The 20,371-nt window shown below is 51.0% G+C and overlaps 1 protein-coding gene across 2 annotated transcripts in view; it reads left to right on the top strand.

The window, feature by feature from the left end:
- The first annotated feature begins 19,707 nt into the window (after positions 1 to 19,707).
- Positions 19,708 to 20,371, top strand: part of tymp (thymidine phosphorylase) — a 91,047-nt gene continuing 90,383 nt past the window's right edge. For both annotated transcript variants that reach the window (XM_072562771.1, XM_072562775.1), the window contains exon 1: positions 19,708 to 19,774. The gene's annotated coding sequence lies outside the window, so the exon portion shown is untranslated. The remainder of the gene's footprint in view (positions 19,775 to 20,371) is intronic.

Here is a 20,371-nt window from a genome sequence, read left to right as displayed (position 1 = left end):
CTACCGGGGCATGTGGAGGGGATGTAATGGATGCTGGGCAAATTGGGAGAGTTGGAGCAATCTCCCAAGCATCTTTCAAGCATCATCTAGAGTGGAGCTACATAAGGTGCTACAAGCCAAACACGACTGTATTAACCACTAAAAACAACTGAATTAACACCCAGTTGTAGTAGATGAGAGATGGGTGCAGTGATCACTCATTGACTTTAAAATTATTAGTGCTTGACTTGGAAGCAGTTTGTTTCTTTTCAGAGAGGTAAATGCAGTTTCTGTTTGATTGGTTTCTGTTGACTTTCCTAGACTAGATACTTCAGCTACCTCAAATAGGTTGCCAAATATTCATCAGAAACATTAAGATCATTTTAATTTTAGCAAGAACAACAATTTGGATATGATACATCAGCTAAATAGACAGGAAAGGTATAAAACTGTGACAGTTAAGAGCAGTTCATTAATAACTATAGACAAATGAGTACTTGGCAGTGCGTTGATTTCAGTAAGTTGAGATGGGAGCATTCTGCTCTGGAGCTGAAGTGTTAGAGAACTCTTCTGCTGATCTTTCTCCATCTTCCCTGGTCCATTTTCCATCGAAAGAAAACAGCTGCCTGATGAGAGCTGCCCCGTGACTCTGAATACTCAGTATACTCTGGGTGGAATCTTCTAGGGTTCAGAGTAACGTGACCTGTGGTGAAATGTGTGGTAGAACTAGACAACAGACGCACAAAAGCCCATCTCAATGCCAAGATTATCTCACTCCATCTTTTTTTGTTTTTCATAAATATTGGAGTGGCATTCTCATTAGACAGCAGCGAGATACCCATTGACATTTATTATTAAACACTGTCAACACCACAATTCACCTCATTAATATTCAGGCTTCCACTTACCAATCTCACCAACCCAAGGCAGACATTGGGAAAACTCCACATGCAAACCTGAATGAGTACCTGGTGGATTCAGCTTGCTGCTTGCTCCAACCGACCTCCATGTTGGACACCTGGTACTATCATCTCAGTTCACACTCCACAGGCACCAACCACCCCTACCTCACGTCCACAGACATTGGAATCTGAAATTTGCCAGCCTCGAACAACCCTCATGGCACAACTCTGATCCATTTAATAATGTTTCTGCAACTTAATACTACACCTCGGCTGCATTAGCAACTATTTTGTAAGAAAATTTCTTCCATGCCAATTAGCTCTTCATGAGTTTGACACTATCCCAAGCAAAATATAGTTAGCATTCCTATTCCTTGCGAAGGAAGTATTGAAGGAGACTCAAGTGGAGCATAAATGCTACCATGTACCAGTTAGACTGAATGTCATGCTTCAGTGCTAAATAATTCTGCGTATATTCCACGTATTGAGTGGAGGTATGTCCATGTTATACAAACAAGTTACTGAAAAATATTGAGTGGAGTGTGTAGTGCTTATAATGAGGTCAGCCAGCTGAATGTCATAGAATATGGGTTCCCTGATTGGAGCTGTTAATCTGGTCCCCTGAGGGAGCCCTGGCTGACAGATAAGAACAGGAGTGTCAGATATTCTGTTCACTCGGAGAGCTGACTCTGAAAGAGCTCGATCAGTGTCAGGGCCTTTCCACGTGGGAATAAAAGTTGACTTGGTGATGGGATACCAACCTGTTGTCGAGTTATTTCAGAGTGTGCAAGTGGAGTCATGAGAGTATGCTGTTCTCAGTTTCAGATAAATGGTCCGAAGGTGGATAGTGAGCTGAGAGATGTGGAGCAACGCGTTGGTAGTGTTACAATTTAAGGCAAGAAAATGGATCTGTGGGATTGAGGAACATTGTTAGGAAGTGGATAACTGAATTAGGAAGTATCAGATATATTGGAAAATAGCCGTGTCCTGTTAGGTCGTTGCAATGTTCAAATTGTATATTTTTTACTTTATGTAACTTGCAGACACAGATTTTATGTAAATGTTTTATTAGTTTCTTATCCATAACAATAAAATATAATTAGGTTTCCCATATTATAAATTTATCCCACTCTTTCAAAAAAGGCTTGGAAGCCCCATATCCAATTCACCCACTTTTCGCTTAAATCCCAAGATTATAAAGCACACCTTTCAATCATGATCTCTCTCATACCTAATACCCCTCTGCACATTTGCACAGAGCAGCTTAGTTAATTATCCATTACATAATTTGGAAAATGAATTGCTATTTTTTTTAAAAACCAACAGATTGAACCTTTAATTGTTTCGTGACCCAAGAGGTCAGCCCATTCATTGGGTTAAAGTTATCTAATCTCCAGAGGGGCTGCCCCTCTAACTTCACTGGGGGCTATGATCCATCTAAACTGGTCTATTTTCTGATTTGGTAGTTTGGCCAAGTAGCCAATCGGAACAAGATATCAATCTCAATCTCTTTTAGAGAGAGAGAGAGGAAAAAAAGGAATGAAGCTGTGGGGATGAAATAGAAGTAAGCAGCAGCTGTTTGACCGGCTGCATCCTTCACCCTGCTCCAAAACCACATTCACTGTCGATTCAGTCAGCCTAGCCGAATCACATTTCATTTTGGTACCATGTCACCAGACAGCTGGACATAAACCCTACTTCTGCTGAAGGTATCCTCAATACAGCCTCCAAGACAAGGCTTGGGAGCTAATGCAAAATCACAAATTCAGACAATGATAGCCGAGAAGCCACTTGTTATATTCCTGTCCCTGGTGAGTAGTCTGGCCCACATGGTCTCTGAAAGAACTCCATTGCCATGTGTGGAAGATGAGAAGTTGCAAAAGGTCATAATTATACTGTCACCCGGGTTGCTGTCAGATAAATGAGCCTGGAATCCATCTAAAATCCAGGTCTGCAACTCTCACTGATCTTGCCCCACTTGCCAGTGTTTTTAATTGCGTTAAATATGAACACCAAGCTCCTAATACAGAAAACTGCCAGGTTTCACACCATACACAAGAGATGAGAAAAAGAATTAAATGTTTAAATGAGTGATTTCTTAAAAGTACAATTGACATTTTTGCAATTCAGGACGGAAAGAGTTTGCTGGGGAATTGAGGCTGGCTGCGTTGTTTTCTCTCAGTCTGATGGAGCCACAATAAGGGGTGCGAGGAATTCTGAGTGGTGGATTCCAAAGGTATACTTGGGGTAGTTCTTATGTAAGTTCACCTGGGAAGAAATACCAAACAGTTAAATTGCTAGGTCTTGCCCTACGTCACTCAGTAATACAATGCAAACAATGTTATGTGTTGCTTTTGAATTGAGACATGATTTAAAATACCCTCCTCTGAAATGATATGGAACTGAAAGCAAAAAGATCTCATGATTTCAAGTGAGCATTATCTGCTCAGTAAAATGGGCATCAGCAGGGCCCTGGCTATCGAGGGAAAGGGAAACTGTACCATGGACTCCCCATATTCCTGATGCTTCCCGCTGAACCAATTTCAAATGTAGTGAGTGCAGACTATTGGCAAGGGCAGGAGGGGATCCTGCATGTAGTCACCTAACTTTTAAACACTCAGTGGTAGGTCAAGATTGGGATGTGGTGTACTGACATTTCAGATAATGGGCACAAGGATCGCCAACACAATGACCAACAGTCAACTTGCATGCGATCAAGGCCTACTGTAAGGTCATGGGGCCTGCTACTTCTACCAGTCAGGCGGATACTCAAAATAGTAAAATTGTTATGCTGATTGCTCCACTACTTCTGTCGTCCAGTTGTCAAGAAACAGACTAGTCAGGCATCATCGAAACAGGAAGACTTCATTCAACCCTTCCAACCTGTCCTGTCACTGCATCAGATCATCGTTGATCTGTATTTTAACATTAATCTGTTTTGGTTCTGCATTCTTTCATCCATTTTCCCAATCTCAGTCAGCTGGTTCCCACTGCCTATCAAATAAATTCATGAACCAAGCTGTACAGTAATATTTACTGGAATGGGAACATGCCAGCCAGTACTGAATTAATTCTCATCTACAGCATATGACCAATAGAAGTGAACTCTCTCTAATCCAGGGAGTTATGCCTTACTGGGGTGACGCATTGGAAACCAAACCCTGTTACTTTCAGATTTGTCACAGAAGTTGAAGATTTTTAAAAGTATGCAGAGTTCCCCACTTTTCCTGTCTTTGAGATCCAGGTTGACAGAAAACATGAACCAGGGTTCCATACTTAACAATAATTACTACTTATTGCAAGTAAAATTATTCTAACTACTGATAAACAATTATGAACCATTAATATATAACTCTACTAGTTAAAACTCTAACACACTTATATAACCCCCCCCACACACACACGCACACACAGATACACATACACGCACACATACACACAGACACGCGTGTGCGCGCACACACCCCACCCCACCACCACCACCCCCACTCCCCCAGGAAAATGGCTGCTATGGGTGCCAGTGAAGATAGTTCTGTGGTCCGTGTCCATCCAGCATGCTGAAGTGATCCTTTTGCTGATTAAAAACCCTCTTCCTTCTGCAGATACTTTCATTTGTTTGTAGGAGGCTTAGGGTGACTGGTTCACCCACGGGTTCCAGGAAATAAACAGGCTCTCTTCAGGCTTAAGATGCTTTCCATTGAAGAGCAAAAGCAGCTCCTCTTCATCGGAAGGTCCCAATGGCTTTCTTGTTGTCTCGAGGAATTAAGGGCGACGGGGAGAATGCGGGTAAGTGGAGTTGAAATGCCCATCAGCCATGATTGAATGGCGGAGTGGACTCGATGGGCCGAATGGCCTTACTTCCGCTTCTATGTCTTATGGTCTTATGGCTTCTGTCCCGAATGTTCACATTCCCCAAGCTGTCCAGCTGCCCAATCACGTAGGTTGTGGTCAACAGGAGGCCTTTGCCATTGATACCAGGTCACCATTTCACGGAACATTCTGGTACTTGTTGCCAGCTGAATCTACCATTGCCCACAGACCCCAGACTTTAGCTCTTTCCCAGCTGCTTAAACCAGCAGCTATGTAAACAGCACTTCGACAACGAGTAGCTTGATTTTAAAAAGGGTAACATTCCTTCAACAAGCTTTGGCTTTCAAAGCAGTCATTTTCTCATTTCAAACCACAATCACAAATACAAAAGAATAAAAAGGCAGTCTTTACACAACCTGTTAACACCGGAATGTGTAACACAGTCCCGTTGACAAACCCCCTCATTAGGAACATTTAAAACAAGAGCCCATTGTAGGAAGAGTGAAGGCAGAAATTTTGACTCAGTCTCTGAAAGTAATTCCACACAATATTCCTTAATCCCTTCCCTATGCTGATACACATAGAATTCTCTTTGGATGGCATTTCGGGCTCCTGAATTGATTATATATTTTTTGCCACACAGTTCCTCTTTGGGTGCAAAGTTTCTCTGTCCTCAGCTTCTCTATTCAGTGCATCCCCTGCCAGTTTAACCTTTCACCCCAGCTGTAGAAAGCCCCTTCAGAATCCAAATCCTTTGATAAGGCCACCATTTCGGTGTGAAAACAAAGTGAAGCATTGCGACTTCAAATGTTCCACTTGCTCCTGTCAGGCTAGAGTTGCTGTTGGGGCCTCTAATGGAGGCCTGATTAGATTAGATTCCCCACAGCCCAGAAACAGGCCCTTCAGCCCAACCAGTCCACACCAACCCTCCAAAGAGTAACCCACCCAGACCCATCTCACTCTGACTAACATATCTAACACTTTGGGCAATTTAGCATGGCCAATTCACCTAACCTGCACATCTTTGGACTGTGGGAGGAAACCAGAGCACCCAGAGGAAACCCACGCAGTCATGGGGAGAATGTGCAAACTCCACACAGTCAGTCACCTGAGGCTGGAATTGAACCTGGGACCCTGGTGCTGGGAGGCAGCAGTGCTAACCACTGAGCCACCGTGCTACCCCTGGGAGTTAAAATCTCTTATGATTCAGGTTAAAGGAGGCTCACAAGTCTTTTGGCCACCTTTCCCCTCCTCTCCTCGATTCTTACCTTGAGTGAAAGTTGTTCCCTTTACATTACTTAAGATTCATTCTCTCACGATGGAGTGAGGTACTGGAGAGTCTTTGCAATGGTCTTTGCTTTGGCAGTCAATTAATGTCCAGTGTTATTACATCAGCCAGTTTGGGTTCATTTAAAGATGACTAAATTTAACAACGCACGAATATTATGCAAGAGAACAATACGATAAAAGCAATACAAGCACAAATCAAATATTTAAAGTATAGCTCAGGAATCAGATCCATTTATACCCACAGCACAAAGATTGAGATGGAGGCACTTTTATCAACTGATTCCTGGAGAGAGCATCAGATTAAATACACATTTCTATCCCGAATCGTTACTTACATTCTCTGGCCTGTAACGAGCTGGTCCTGGTTTCAATGTTGTGTCTCCTGGAATCAGATTGCGTTCCACGATGGTGTATTTAGGTGCTCTGTTTTTGAACACATCAGTATCAACGTGTTTGTATGCACATGGCCCTGGAGTCTGCAATTAATGGGAAAGCAAATCAGATTAAAGGCAAGGCGGGGGTGAGATTGGTTTTGCAAAAAATATACTCAATGTCTAAAATGGATAAAACGTGAGAAAATTATTTCACTTGAAAATTACATAAAGTGCAATAAAATTCTGTGTGTCTTCATCCAGCATTGTTTCCCTGTCAGGTGCCTCAATATAATGATAAAACCCTTAATGTTTGCAATGCACTTCCATGTCAGACATATACCTGAGAGCAAAACAATTCAAGATGATAATTACTGGGCTGTCCAGTTTTCATTCCCGGATCGGATGTACAAAGCCGGGAGAGGTTCCAGCTCTCTGAAGTAGGCCCATAAATAGACACTCCCTGTGTTTGAGCTGGGGGGCTGGCTGGGGCAGGGATGTTATTCAGACTCGATTTGATATCGGGTGTAGGGGGTCCAGATACCCTCTACTGATTTGGAGGGTGGTCTCAGCCAAGAAACCTACCTTGAGCTTCACGCAACATATTCGCAGGACAGCCAATCCCACACACTTTACACGGTGACCTCACCCCCAAAAGTGTCCTCATGATCATATTTATAGGGGCCGGGGCGGCGGGGGGTGCCTTAGCTCTTCAAAACATTCTCCTGGTTATCCAAATCATAGAAGCTCTACACTACGGAAAGAGGCTATTCAGCCCATTCAGTCTGCACCAACCTTCCAAAGGGCATCTCACCCAAACCCATCTGCCCCCGTACCTCCCATCCCCATCACCCTGCATTTCCCATGGCTCATCTAAAACACTATGGACAATCTAGCGTTGCCAATCCACCAAAACTGCACACCTTTGAATTGTGGGAGGAAACTGGAGCAGCCGGAGGAAACCCACGCAGGGCAACATGCAAACTCCACCCAGACAGTCACCCAAGATTGGGATCAAATCAATGGAGAGAGCTAGTGGTTTAAGTGGACTGTGAAATGTGCACGGGCATGACTGACGTGAATCCACTCCTGGCCCCCTCGTAGCAATGGGATTGACTTGGTTTTGGGGAGAGTGACTGGCAGCTTTGAGTCACCAGGTTGAAGAGTTTCTGCATTGTGGGGGAATGGTGGTCAGAAAGCGCGTTGAAAATTATGGGCTGAACCTGAGCGGAAAATGGTTGGGTGGCACCATTTTCCTGGAGGGTTACTCCCCATGAGATGAGCGGGTTTGAAGCACTACCTTCCCAAACTCACCTTTGGAACTGGTCACCAGACTCTGATGGTTACCCCACCAGTCACATTCTCGGCCTCCCCAAGGAAGGACGAATTGGCTCCTTGCAGGAGCTCTCGAGATTCCCCATCTTTCACGTCCAGCTGTGTGCTCAGCCAGGCTGCAGCCATCACAGCTGCCCTGCACAATTCATTTTATTTGCCCCAGACATGTTGGATAAAGGAGTTAAGTGGCCTTCCTTTTTTGCCAACAGGGGACGGTGAGGAGTGCGTGCAGTTGCTGCCCAGAGAACATGCTCTGAGATGGTGGTGACTGATGGAGGGACAGAGAAGCAAGTGTGAACGGGAGTCAGGCCTTGACTTTGCTGTGAAGAATTGTAACAGCTGAGCTTTTATCAGCCAGGTGGGAAAATGGGAAACTGCAGAACAATGAGGTGCAATAATGCTCAATTCATGGACACCCTAATGTGCATCAATACACGTTATCACATGCTAAAAGGTCTCTCACTGGCAAGAATCTTGAACTGCTCTTCAACATTTGGCTGAAAAATGGGACTTCTTGCTTTCCCTGATAGCAAGCTCCTCAGAGCTAATTTCACATGATCCACCGTAACGTCTCACCAATGTCCATGACACTCAGGGACTGGGAAGATTCCGCCCAACGTGTTCCGTTGTGAGATGACCCAATATCAGTTCATGATCTTCATCAGATCCAGTCCCTGTCAGGCAGACAGTCTGAGAGCCTCTATCGGACCCAGCCACTCCGTGCCCCCAGATTAAAAAAGGCTTCAGGATGTGAATTGTCCTCTTTCTGCATCTGCAGCAGCCCCCACCAGCTTTACTGAGTCCATCAGCACAAGGTGTCAGTCTGCGGAAGTGAGACCTCAGCTCTGACCTGAACCTCTGGTGTTCAGTTGAAATCAGAGTTAAACCTGACGGTAGCTTTTAAAGCGAAGGAGGATGAGCAAAGAAGGAGAGAATTAACTGCTGAAGGGGAAAGGACAAAGGTCTTCCAGGGCAGGGTGACCAACTGTTGCACACTTTATGGGAGCATCCTTTTATTTACTCGATTGTCCCATGACCTGTAACCTTTTTTCTCAGAATACCATTTATCCCAGGTTTGGGATACTCTTGTGTCTCTCATACACTCGCAATCGCACCTGTTATTTGCCCGAACGTTGAGTTGAACTGGAGCCGAACATGAAGGAGTGAATCAGAGTCTTCGAATCCCTACAGTGTAGAAACAGGCCATTCGGCCCGACAGGGCCACACCGACCCTCCGAAGAGCATCCCACCCAGACTCACCTCTCTTCCCTGTCCCCATAACTCTGTAGTTCCTGTGGTTAATCCACCTACACATCCCTGGACATGATAGGCAGCGTGCTGGAGTATACAACCGCGGATCAATGAATTTTTATATAAACTGCAGGAGGGTAGCTAACGGAGGAATCCTTAGCCTAATAGATACTCTGGGTCCATGACTCGGGCCTACACACCCTAGGCAACAGGTTGAACAATTAATGAACAGCACAGGGTTGGCTGAGAGAGTGGGGGAGGGGTCTCATTAACATCTGGGGTGGGAAAGAAATCTGTGCATCATCTGAGAGTGATGGTGGGGGTGGAGTCAAGGTGGGAGAGGGGGAGTCTGGTGATTGAGAGAGTCCTTGGGGGGGGCAGAGAGACGAGATTGATGATGGGGAGGAGAATGGTATTGGGGTTAGACTGGTGGCAGGGGTTTGAGAGTGATGGTGGGCTGGAGAATTTGTGGATTCAGACCCAAGTTTATGGAAGGGACGACGCATTTTCAAGTCAGCCTCGGAGAGGAACTTGCAGGATGTGGTGTTCATAGGTTTGGGACTTTGCCACATCCCTTTGAAACATCTCAAACCTGCTTCACCTGGAATTCATTGCGAATGTCACAAACATCATGCAACAAAATGCAGCAGTCAATGTTCAGGAGAACAGACGCTCACAAAGAGTTGATCGGATTTTTTGCTGTCATTACTTGGGGTGAAATGTTGATGAAGACCCTTGGAGAGTTCCTTGCTCTCCAAATGGTGGTGTGACATCATCACTATCCAGGTGTTGGCTTTATACTTGGACCTTGGTGTCTTCAACAGACTCTCTGAGCCCTGTCAGGTCATCCAGGCTGGAGAAGACGGTGGGGGGGGGGGGGGGGGGGGGGGAGGTGTAAATCCTCGACAACTGAGGTGCAAGGGGTCTCCAAGATGGCTCACTCCCACACCCAGGAAGAACTGAGCTCCCTCTGCACTGACCAACCCAGGCTTCAGTTCCCAAAGTAGGCCGAACCAGTCAGAACCGAGTATGACACGGAATTGTGACCATACTGACAGTGCAGAGGCTTTATTGGAAAGAAGAAGAAGCGAGTTGGAACAGGAATTGTCATTCACTGCTGGCTGTGACTGGTTTCTCAGGAAGTTTGGTAAAGATTCTCGCAATGTGGCCCAAGGTTAATTCACAGTTTGGAATCTGACTTGGGCGCACTTTACACTGGAAGCTAACAGATTTAGGGATGAGGTAAGGAGTGGGCAAAGTCCCTCACTCCATTCAAACTGTGTTCCCTCACCTCCTCTCCCCACCCCCCACTCCCACCAACCTCCTGGAACCTTGCATGCTTTACCCCCCCCCCAGTGTTAAGAGTGAAAGCACAGAAATAAAAGGAGCAGTGACCCCCCTGTCTCCCAGGCTCGAACTCACTTACCTTCACGATGTTACTCAGCATGCTGCCAAAAGCAGTTTTCTGCGAGATGGAGTAGGCAGGCGCTGCCTTCAGGTGTGGGATTTTGGGCCCAGACACTGGCACATCCTTGTATCGTGCAGGCCCTAGGGCAGAGAGGGAAACAGAGCTGAGCAGAACTGTTCACGTGGCCCGCAGAGTCCAGGCCGGGGCCAAAGTCAGGCAGCCCAGATTTCGGACAAACAAGCGCTAATCGCCAGAGGACTGTGCCTCAGAGTCCCTCTCACAGCCCAGACGGAGGCCAATCCCTCCTTTGTACTTGGTACTGGCCCTTTGAAATGGCTTCCCAAATTGTCCCGTTGCCACTGTTTTTCCCCCAAAGCCTTCTATTTCTATTTTGTTTTTCAAGTATATCTCCAGTTCCTGTTTGGACATTACAATTGAAAGTGTTTCTGTCATCTTTTCAGGCAGTGAGTGTGCTTCAGACCAGAACAATTTGTTGCATTAAAGACATAATCCCTGAACACATCATGGACTTTTGCTGTTTTCAGTCTGTGTCCTGTGATTGTGGAGCCTTGTGGCACTGGAAGGGGTTTTTCTCCTTAATTCAGCAGAAGCCTTCATGATTTTGAACACTCCCTCAAAATCCACCAATTTATCTCTGCTCTAAGGTGACCAATCGCAATAACCTCCCACAAAGGTTCAAAGCTGGAAGCCCCCTTACAACCAGACAGGCAGCAAGTAAAGAAACCAGTTCCAGCAGGAAACCAGCCTTGGCAAGTGCTGCAGTAATAGGGAGTAACTCATTCAAACAGGCGTGCTCATGTGGTGAGAGTCTTTCCTTAAGGTCTGTGCTGGGGAGCTGGCGAGAGGGGCGACGGGGAGTGGGCGTGGGTGATGGGGAGTGGGCATGGGCGATGGGTAGTGAGTGTGGGTGACAGGGAGAGGGCGTGGGTGACAGGGAGTGGGCGTGGGCGACGGGGAGAGGGCGTGGGTGACGGGGAGAGGGCGTGGGTGACGGGGAGTGGGCGTGGGTGACGGGGAGTGGGCGTGGGTGATGGGTAGTGAGTGTGGGTGACGGGGAGTGGGCGTGTGACGGGGAGTGGGCGTGGGTGACGGGGAGAGAGTGTGGGTGACGAAGTGGGCGTGGGTGACGGGGAGTGAGCGTGGGTGACAGGGAGTGGGCGTGGGCAACAGGGATTGATCGTGGGTGACGGGGAGTAAGAGCCTAGGTATCCGGGAGTGAGTGTGTGTGACGGGGAGTGGATTGTGGGTGACTGAGAGTGAGCTTCGGCGACAGGGAGAGGGCGTGGGCGATGGGGAGTGGGCGTGAATATCGGGACATGAGCGTGGGTATCGGGGAGTGGGCATGGGCGACGGGGAGTGGGCGTGGGTATCGGGGAGTGGGTGTGGGTAACGGAGTGAGAGCATGGGTGACCGGGAATGGGCGTGGGTGACGGGGAATGGGCGTGGGTGATGGGGAGTGGGCGTGGGTGACGGGGAGTGGGCGTGGGCGAGGGGGAGTGGGCGTGGGCGACGGGGAGAGGGCGTGGGTGACGGGGAGTGGGCGTGGGCGACGGGGAGAGGGCGTGGGCGACGGGGAGTGGCCGTGGGCGACGGGGAGTGGGCGTGGGCGACGGGGAGTGGGCGTGGGTGATGGGGAGTGGTCGTGGGTGACGGGGAGTGGGCGTGGGCGACGGGGAGTGGGCGTGGGCGACGGGGAGTGGGCGTGGGTGATGGGGAGTGGTCGTGGGTGACGGGGAGTGGGCGTGGGCGACGAGGAGAGGGCATGGGCGACGGGGAGTGGGCGTGGGTGATGGGGAGAGGGCATGGGCGACGGGGAGTGGGCGTGGGTGATGGGGAGAGGGCATGGGCGACAGGGAGAGGGCGTCGGCGATGGGGAGTGGGTGTGGGTGACGGGGAGTGTGCGTGGGTGACGGGGAGTGGGCGTGGGTGACGGGGAGAGAGTGTGGGTGACGGGGAGAGAGTGTGGGTGACGGGGAGTGAGCGTAGGTGGCAGGGAGTGAGCGTGGGCAACAGCGACTGGGCGTGGGTATCAGGGATTGATCGTGGGTGATGGGGAGTAAGAGCCTGGGTATCCGGGAGTGAGTGTGTGTGACGGGGAGTGAGCGTGGGTGATGGGGAGTGAGTGTGTGTTACGGGGAATGGGTGTGGGTGACAGGGAGTGAGTTTGGGTGACGGGGAGTGAGTGTGGGTGACGGGGAGTGGATTGTGGGTGACAGGGAGTGAGTGTGTGTGACTGGGAGTGAGTGTGTGTTACGGGGAATGGGTGTGGGTGACAGGGAGTGAGTTTGGGTGACGGGGAGTGAGTGTGGGTGACGGGGAGTGGATTGTGGGTGACAGGGAGTGGATAGTGGGTGACGGGGAGTGAGTGTGGGTGACGGGGAGTGAGTGTGGGAATCGGGGAGTGAGTGTGGGTGACGGGAAGTGGATTGTGGGTGACGGGGAGTGAGTGTGGGTGACGGTGAGTGAGTGTGGGTGACGGGGAGTGGATTGTGGGTGACAGGGAGTGAGTGTGTGTGACTGGGAGTGAGTGTGTGTTACGGGGAATGGGTGTGGGTGACAGGGAGTGAGTTTGGGTGACGGGGAGTGAGTGTGGGTGACGGGGAGTGGATTGTGGGTGACAGGGAGTGGATAGTGGGTGACGGGGAGTGAGTGTGGGTGACGGGGAGTGAGTGTGGGAATCGGGGAGTGAGTGTGGGAATCGGGGAGTGAGTGTGGGTGACGGGAAGTGGATTGTGGGTGACGGGGAGTGAGTGTGGGTGACGGGGAGTGAGTGTGGGTATCGGGGAGTGAGTGTGGGTGATGGGGAGTGAGTGTGGGTGACGGGGAGTGGATTGTGGGTGATGGGGAGTGGATAGTGGGTGACGGGGAGTGAGTGTGGGTGACGGGGAGTGAGTGTGGGAATCGGGGAGTGAGGGTGGGTGACGGGAAGTGGATTGTGGGTGACGGGGAGTGAGTGTGGGTGACGGTGAGTGAGTGTGGGTATCGGGGAGTGAGTGTGGGTGATGGGGAGTGAGTGTGGGTGACGGGGAGTGGATTGTGGGTGACGGGGAGTGAGTGGTTGTGACGGAGATAGAGTGTGGGAGACGGGGATAGAGTGTGGGTGACGGGGAGTGAGTGTGGGTGACGGGGAGTGAGTGTGGGTGACGGGGAGTGGATTGTGGGTGACGGGGAGTGAGTGGTTGTGACGGAGATAGAGTGTGGGAGACGGGGATAGAGTGTGGGTGACGGGGAGTGAGTGTGGGTGACGGGGAGTGAGTTTGGGTGACGGGGAGTGGATTGTGTGTGACGGGGAGTGAGCGTGGGTGATGGGGAGTGAGTGTGTGTTACGGGGAATGGGTGTGGGTGACAGGGAGTGAGTTTGGGTGACGGGGAGTGAGTGTGGGTGACGGGGAGTGGATTGTGGGTGACAGGGAGTGAGTGTGTGTGACTGGGAGTGAGTGTGTGTTACGGGGAATGGGTGTGGGTGACAGGGAGTGAGTTTGGGTGACGGGGAGTGGATTGTGGGTGACAGGGAGTGGATAGTGGGTGACGGGGAGTGAGTGTGGGTGACGGGGAGTGAGTGTGGGAATCGGGGAGTGAGTGTGGGTGACGGGAAGTGGATTGTGGGTGACGGGGAGTGAGTGTGGGTGACGGTGAGTGAGTGTGGGTGACGGGGAGTGGATTGTGGGTGACAGGGAGTGAGTGTGTGTGACTGGGAGTGAGTGTGTGTTACGGGGAATGGGTGTGGGTGACAGGGAGTGAGTTTGGGTGACGGGGAGTGAGTGTGGGTGACGGGGAGTGGATTGTGGGTGACAGGGAGTGGATAGTGGGTGACGGGGAGTGAGTGTGGGTGACGGGGAGTGAGTGTGGGAATCGGGGAGTGAGTGTGGGAATCGGGGAGTGAGTGTGGGTGACAGGAAGTGGATTGTGGGTGACGGGGAGTGAGTGTGGGTGACGGGGAGTGAGTGTGGGTATCGGGGAGTGAGTGTGGGTGATGGGGAGTGAGTGTGGGTGACGGGGAGTGGATTGTGGGTGATGGGGAGTGGATAGTGGGTGACGGGGAGTGAGTGTGGGTGACGGGGAGTGAGTGTGGGAATCGGGGAGTGAGGGTGGGTGACGGGAAGTGGATTGTGGGTGACGGGGAGTGAGTGTGGGTGACGGTGAGTGAGTGTGGGTATCGGGGAGTGAGTGTGGGTGATGGGGAGTGAGTGTGGGTGACGGGGAGTGGATTGTGGGTGACGGGGAGTGAGTGGTTGTGACGGAGATAGAGTGTGGGAGACGGGGATAGAGTGTGGGTGACGGGGAGTGAGTGTGGGTGACGGGGAGTGAGTGTGGGTGACGGGGAGTGGATTGTGGGTGACGGGGAGTGAGTGGTTGTGACGGAGATAGAGTGTGGGAGACGGGGATAGAGTGTGGGTGACGGGGAGTGAGTGTGGGTGACGGGGAGTGAGTTTGGGTGACGGGGAGTGAGTGTGGGTGACGGGGAGTGAGTGTGGGTGACGGGGAGTGAGTGTGGGAATTGGGGAGTGAGGGTGGGTGACGGGGAGTGAGGGTGGGTGACGGGAAGTGGAGTGTGGGTGACGGGGAGTGGAGTGTGGGTGACGGGGAGTGAGTGTGAGTGACGGGGAGTGGATTGTGGGTGACTGGGAGTGAGTGTGGGTGACGGGGAGTGGATTGTGGGTGACGGGGAGTGGATTGTGGGAGACGGGGAGTGGATTGTGGGTGACGGGGATTGTGTGTGGGTGACGGGAAGTGGATTGTGGGTGACGGGGAGTGAGTGTGGGTGACGGGGAGTGGATTGTGGGTGACAGGGAGTGAGTGTGGGTGACGGGGAGTGAGCGTGGGTGACGGGGAGTGGATTGTGGGTGACAGGGAGTGAGTGTGTGTGACTGGGAGTGAGTGTGTGTTACGGGGAATGGGTGTGGGTGACAGGGAGTGAGTTTGGGTGACGGGGAGTGAGTGTGGGTGACGGGGAGTGGATTGTGGGTGACAGGGAGTGGATAGTGGGTGACGGGGAGTGAGTGTGGGTGACGGGGAGTGAGTGTGGGAATCGGGGAGTGAGTGTGGGTGATGGGGAGTGAGTGTGGGTGACGGGGAGTGGATAGTGGGTGACGGGGAGTGGATAGTGGGTGACGGGGAGTGAGTGTGGGTGACGGGGAGTGAGTGTGGGAATCGGGGAGTGAGGGTGGGTGACGGGAAGTGGATTGTGGGTGACGGGGAGTGAGTGTGGGTGACGGGGAGTGAGTGTGGGTATCGGGGAGTGAGTGTGGGTGATGGGGAGTGAGTGTGGGTGACGGGGAGTGGATTGTGGGAGACGGGGAGTGAGTGGTTGTGACGGAGATAGAGTGTGGGAGACGGGGAGTGAGTGTGGGTGACGGGGAGTGAGTGTGGGTGACGGGGAGTGGAGTGTGGGTGACGGGGAGTGAGTGTGAGTGACGGGGAGTGGATTGTGGGTGACTGGGAGTGAGTGTGGGTGACGGGGAGTGGATTGTGGGTGACGGGGAGTGAGTCTGGGTGACGGGGAGTGGATTGTGGGTGACAGGGAGTGAGTGTGGGTGACGGGGAGTGAGCGTGGGTGATGGGGAGTGGATTGTGGGTGACAGGGAGTGAGTGTGGGTGACGGGGAGTGAGTGTGGGTGACAGGGAATGGATTGTGGGTGACGGGGAGTGAGTGTGGGTGATGGGGAGTGGATTGTGGGTGACGGGGAGTGAGTGTGGGTGACGGGGAGTGGATTGTGGGTGACGGGGTGTGAGTGTGGGAATCGGGGAGTGAGGGTGGGTGACAGGGAGTGAGGGTGGGTGACGGGAAGTGGAGTGTGGGTGACGGGGAGTGGAGTGTGGGTGACGGGGAGTGAGTGTGAGTGACGGGGAATGGATTGTGGGTGACTGGGAGTGAGTGTGGGTGACGGGGAGTGGATTGTGGGTGACGGGGAGTGGATTGTGGGAGACGGGGAATGGATTGTGGGTGACGGGGATTGTGTGTGGGTGACGGGAAGTGGATTGTGGGTGACGGGGAGTGAGTCTGGGTGACGGGGAGTGGATTGTGGGTGACAGGGAGTGAGTGTGGGTGACGGGGAGTGAGCGTGGGTGACTGGGAGTGGATTGTGGATGACAGGGAGTGAGTGTGGGTGACGGGGAGTGAGTGTGGGTGACGGGGAGTGGTTTGTGGGTGACGGGGAGTGAGTGTGTGTGACGGGGAGTGGATTGTGTGTGACTGGGAGTGGATTGTGGGTGACAGGGAGTGAGTGGGGGTGACGGGGAGTGGATTGGGGGTGACGGGGAGTGGATTGTGGGTAATGGGGAGTGGATTGTGGGTAATGGGGAGTGGATTGTAGGTGACGGGGAGTGGATTGTAGGTGACGGGGAGTGGATTGTAGGTGACGGGGAGTGGATTGTGGGTAATGGGGAGTGGATTGTTGGTGACGGGGAGTGGATTGTGGGTAATGGGGAGTGAATTGTGGGTAATGGGGAGTTGATTGTGGGTGACGTGGAGTGGATTGTGGGTGATGGGGAGTGGATTGTGGGTAATGGGGAGTGGATTGTGGGTAATGGGGAGTGGATTGTAGGTGACGGGGAGTGGATTGTTGGTGACGGGGGGTGGATTGTGGGTAATGGGGAGTGGATTGTTGGTGACGGGGAGTGGATTGTGGGTAATGGGGAGTGGATTGTGGGTAATGGGGAGTTGATTGTGGGTGACGTGGAGTGGATTGTGGGTGATGGGGAGTGAATGTGGGTGACGGGGAGTGGATTGTGGGTGATGGGGAGTGAATGTGGGTGACGGGGAGTGATTGTGGGTGACGGGGAGTGGATTGTGGGTGACGGGGAGTGGATAGTGGGTGACGGGGAGTGGATAGTGGGTGACGGGGAGTGAGAGTGGGTGACGGGGTGTGAGTGGGGGTCACTGGGAGAGTGTGGGTAACGGGGAGTGAGTGTGGGTGACGGGGAGTGGATTGTGGGTGACGGGGAGTGGATTGTAGGTGACGGGGAGTGGATTGTGGGTGACGGGGAGTGGATTGTGGTTGACGGGGAGTGGATTGTGAGTGACTCGGAGTGGATTGTGGGTGACGGGGAGTGAGTGTGGGTGACAGGGAGTGGATTGTGGCAGACGGGGAGTGGATTGTGGGTGACAGGGAATGAGTGGGGGTGACGGGGAGCGGATTGGGGGTGACGGGGAGTGACTGTGGGTGACGGGGAGTGAGTGTGGTGACATGGAGTGAGTGTGGTGACGGGAAGTGAGTAGGGGTCACTGGGAGAGTTTGGGTGACGGGAGTGAGTGGTGGTGACGAGGTGTGAGCGGGGGTGATGGGGAGTGACTGGAGGTGTCGGGGAGTGAGTGGGGGTCACTGGGAGAGTGTGGGTGACGGGGAGTGGATTGTGGGTGACGGGGAGTGAGTGTGAGTGACGGGGAGTGAGTGGGGGTGACGGGGAGTGGATTGTGGGTAATGGGGAGTGAGTGGGGGTGACGGGGAGTGAGTGTGAGTGACGGGGAGTGAGTGGGGGTGACGGGGAGTGAGTGGGGGTGACGGGGAGTGAGTGGGGGTGTCAGAAAGCCCTCAATCTGAGCTTCCCAAACTGTTTCCCAAATCCACCCAATTTCTCCCCTTGTGTTTTGTCCTTTCCCCTTTGTTGGGAATGTGAGAGTGAGGGCTGCTGAGAGCAGGAACAAGACCATTGTCACTTAGTTGGTGCTGTCCAATGCCCTTTCCTGTTTCCGAGCTCACTTCAAACTGTTCCCTCCCAAACTCACCCTTGGGGAGCCCTGCCCTTGCTCTTTATTTCAATAAGACAAAGGTGTGGCTGAGTTACATTTCGTGTGTTATTTAGAGACATCTACAAGATCAAACTTACCTCAATATTTCCAATCTTGCTGACTTCTTGGCCTGATCACTTTTTTTTTATATCTTTATTTGCCTGGACCTTGAGAGTTTGTCAAAAACAGTGTGTGCAGTATTGTATCAACTTTCGAGGAATGGCATTTCCCAAAATGTGCTCCTTCAATGTTGGTGGCAAACACCGGGAAAGCGGACTATAACAGACTGAGAACCTGTGTCCAATATTAAAGATAATGAGAAAAGGTCTGTAGCTCAGTTACTGTACCTGGGCCTTCGTTCATTTTAAACCCGACTGTTCGCATCGCGATGGAGTATGCAGGGACATTATGGTGAACTAATCGATCTGCGTGGTGCACCTTGTAATTTGCTAAGGGGAAAAATGAAAAAGTTAAAGTTCAGTTAATAACTGGTGCATCTGATTCATGTGTAATTGAAACATCTCAAACAGTGCCTTGAACGTGGTAATGTTTCTGAACTGCTTCGCAGGTGTGTTTTCTAACAAAAACTGCCATGGAGCCACATAACATGATATTCGGTCAGGTGACAGCAAGTTGCATCTCAGGGTAGCAGCTTTTTTTTTCGAAGAGAGCGTTAGAACAGAATTCCAGAGTTATAGGGCGAGGTCGTTGAAAACACAGCCATCAGTAACGCAATGCAGAATCTCTGGCTTTGAGCACGAGGCACCTTTTTTCATATGTCACCCTGAATGACTGAAATCACAAGCTTTCGGAGCATCGGCCCTTCCTCAGGTGACCTTGTCCTCCCCAATCCAACATCAGAACCTCCACATCACACCCAAACAATTACCATCGGTCACGGTGACAGAAAATGGGAGGAGGAGTGGGCCATGCTGCACTTTCAACTCGCTCTGCCATTCATTATCGTTATGACTGAACTCAATGTTGAGTCCTAAGCTCTCTCTCTCTAAGCAGAAATTGGGGCCTATCCACCTTCATGTATGTTTGTTACCTGCTGTCAGCTCCTGCTTTGTACTGGTTGCCCCCAGCACAGCCAACCCATTTTCCCCGAACTGGTAACAGCTCTCATTACCATCGAATCAGCATTTCCTTATTCCCTGGCTCACTATCAGGCTTCCCTTTTGTCTCTGAGTGCCAATTTCTACCCCCCTCCCCGCTTCCATCCCACAGTCCCATCATCATCATAAATACCACCACCTCTTGGGTGCTTTCGGTTTTGACAAAGGGTTACTGGATTCCAAACACTAACTCTCCTGTTCTCTCCACAGATGCTGTTTCTCCAGGGCTTTCTGTTTCTGTTTCAGTTTTCTAGAAACAAAGTCAGTTTTGTGAGCAATGTTGCAACATTTAGCTGAGATTCCATCATCCATCCCTGGGAAGGGATACATAACTAATGCCTGCCAAGCAATCCCTCTCAATCACCAAATACTGCACTCACGCAGTCTCTGCTACTGAATGATTCATCACTGGGTCGAGTAAAGATAATCTGGTGCACAGTTCCACATCACGTACATCTGTAACCTCCTTCCCCTTTTAAAGCGTACACCCAGAAGGAAGTGTTCGAAACAGGCAAATTCACCGAAAACAGCTCTTTGGAAAGCCTGGAAGTTAATTAGTGGTAAGTTTCTACAAGTTAATTATTCTGGTTGTTTGGATATTGCTAGTACAGATCGTATTTATTGGCTATGCTGTATTTAAATGTACTTCGAAAAACCAGGAAAGAATCAACCACATACATGGGACTTGTCACATATAAACCAGCCCAAGCAGATGGTAGTGATGGAAGGATGGGGTAAAAACAATGACTGCAGATGCTGGAAACCAAATACTGGATTAGTGGTGCTGGAAGAGCACAGCAGTTCAGGCAGCATCCAACGAGCAGCGAAATCGACGTTTCGGGCAAAAGCCCTTCATCAGGAATAAAGGATGAAGGGCTCTTGTCCGAAACGTCGATTTCGCTGCTCGTTGGATGCTGCCTGAACTGCTGTGCTCTTCCAGCACCACTAATCCAGTGATGGAAGGATGTTGTTTGGAATGGAGGGTTGTGACGAGTGTTCCACAGGAATCAGGGCTGGCACCTCTTTTGTTAGTCGTCGACATGAATGATTTGGAGGAAAACAAGGCTGGTCTAATTAGCAAGTTTGCTGACAATGCAAAGGTTGGTGGAACTGCAGATAGTGAGGCAGATTGTCAGAGGATACAGCAGGGTATAGAT

Source organism: Chiloscyllium punctatum, chromosome 44 (genome assembly GCF_047496795.1).
Source record: "Chiloscyllium punctatum isolate Juve2018m chromosome 44, sChiPun1.3, whole genome shotgun sequence".
Lineage (NCBI taxonomy): Eukaryota > Metazoa > Chordata > Chondrichthyes > Orectolobiformes > Hemiscylliidae > Chiloscyllium > Chiloscyllium punctatum.
Note: the sequence above shows the minus strand (reverse complement) of the source record. Positions and strands in the feature narration are given on the sequence as shown.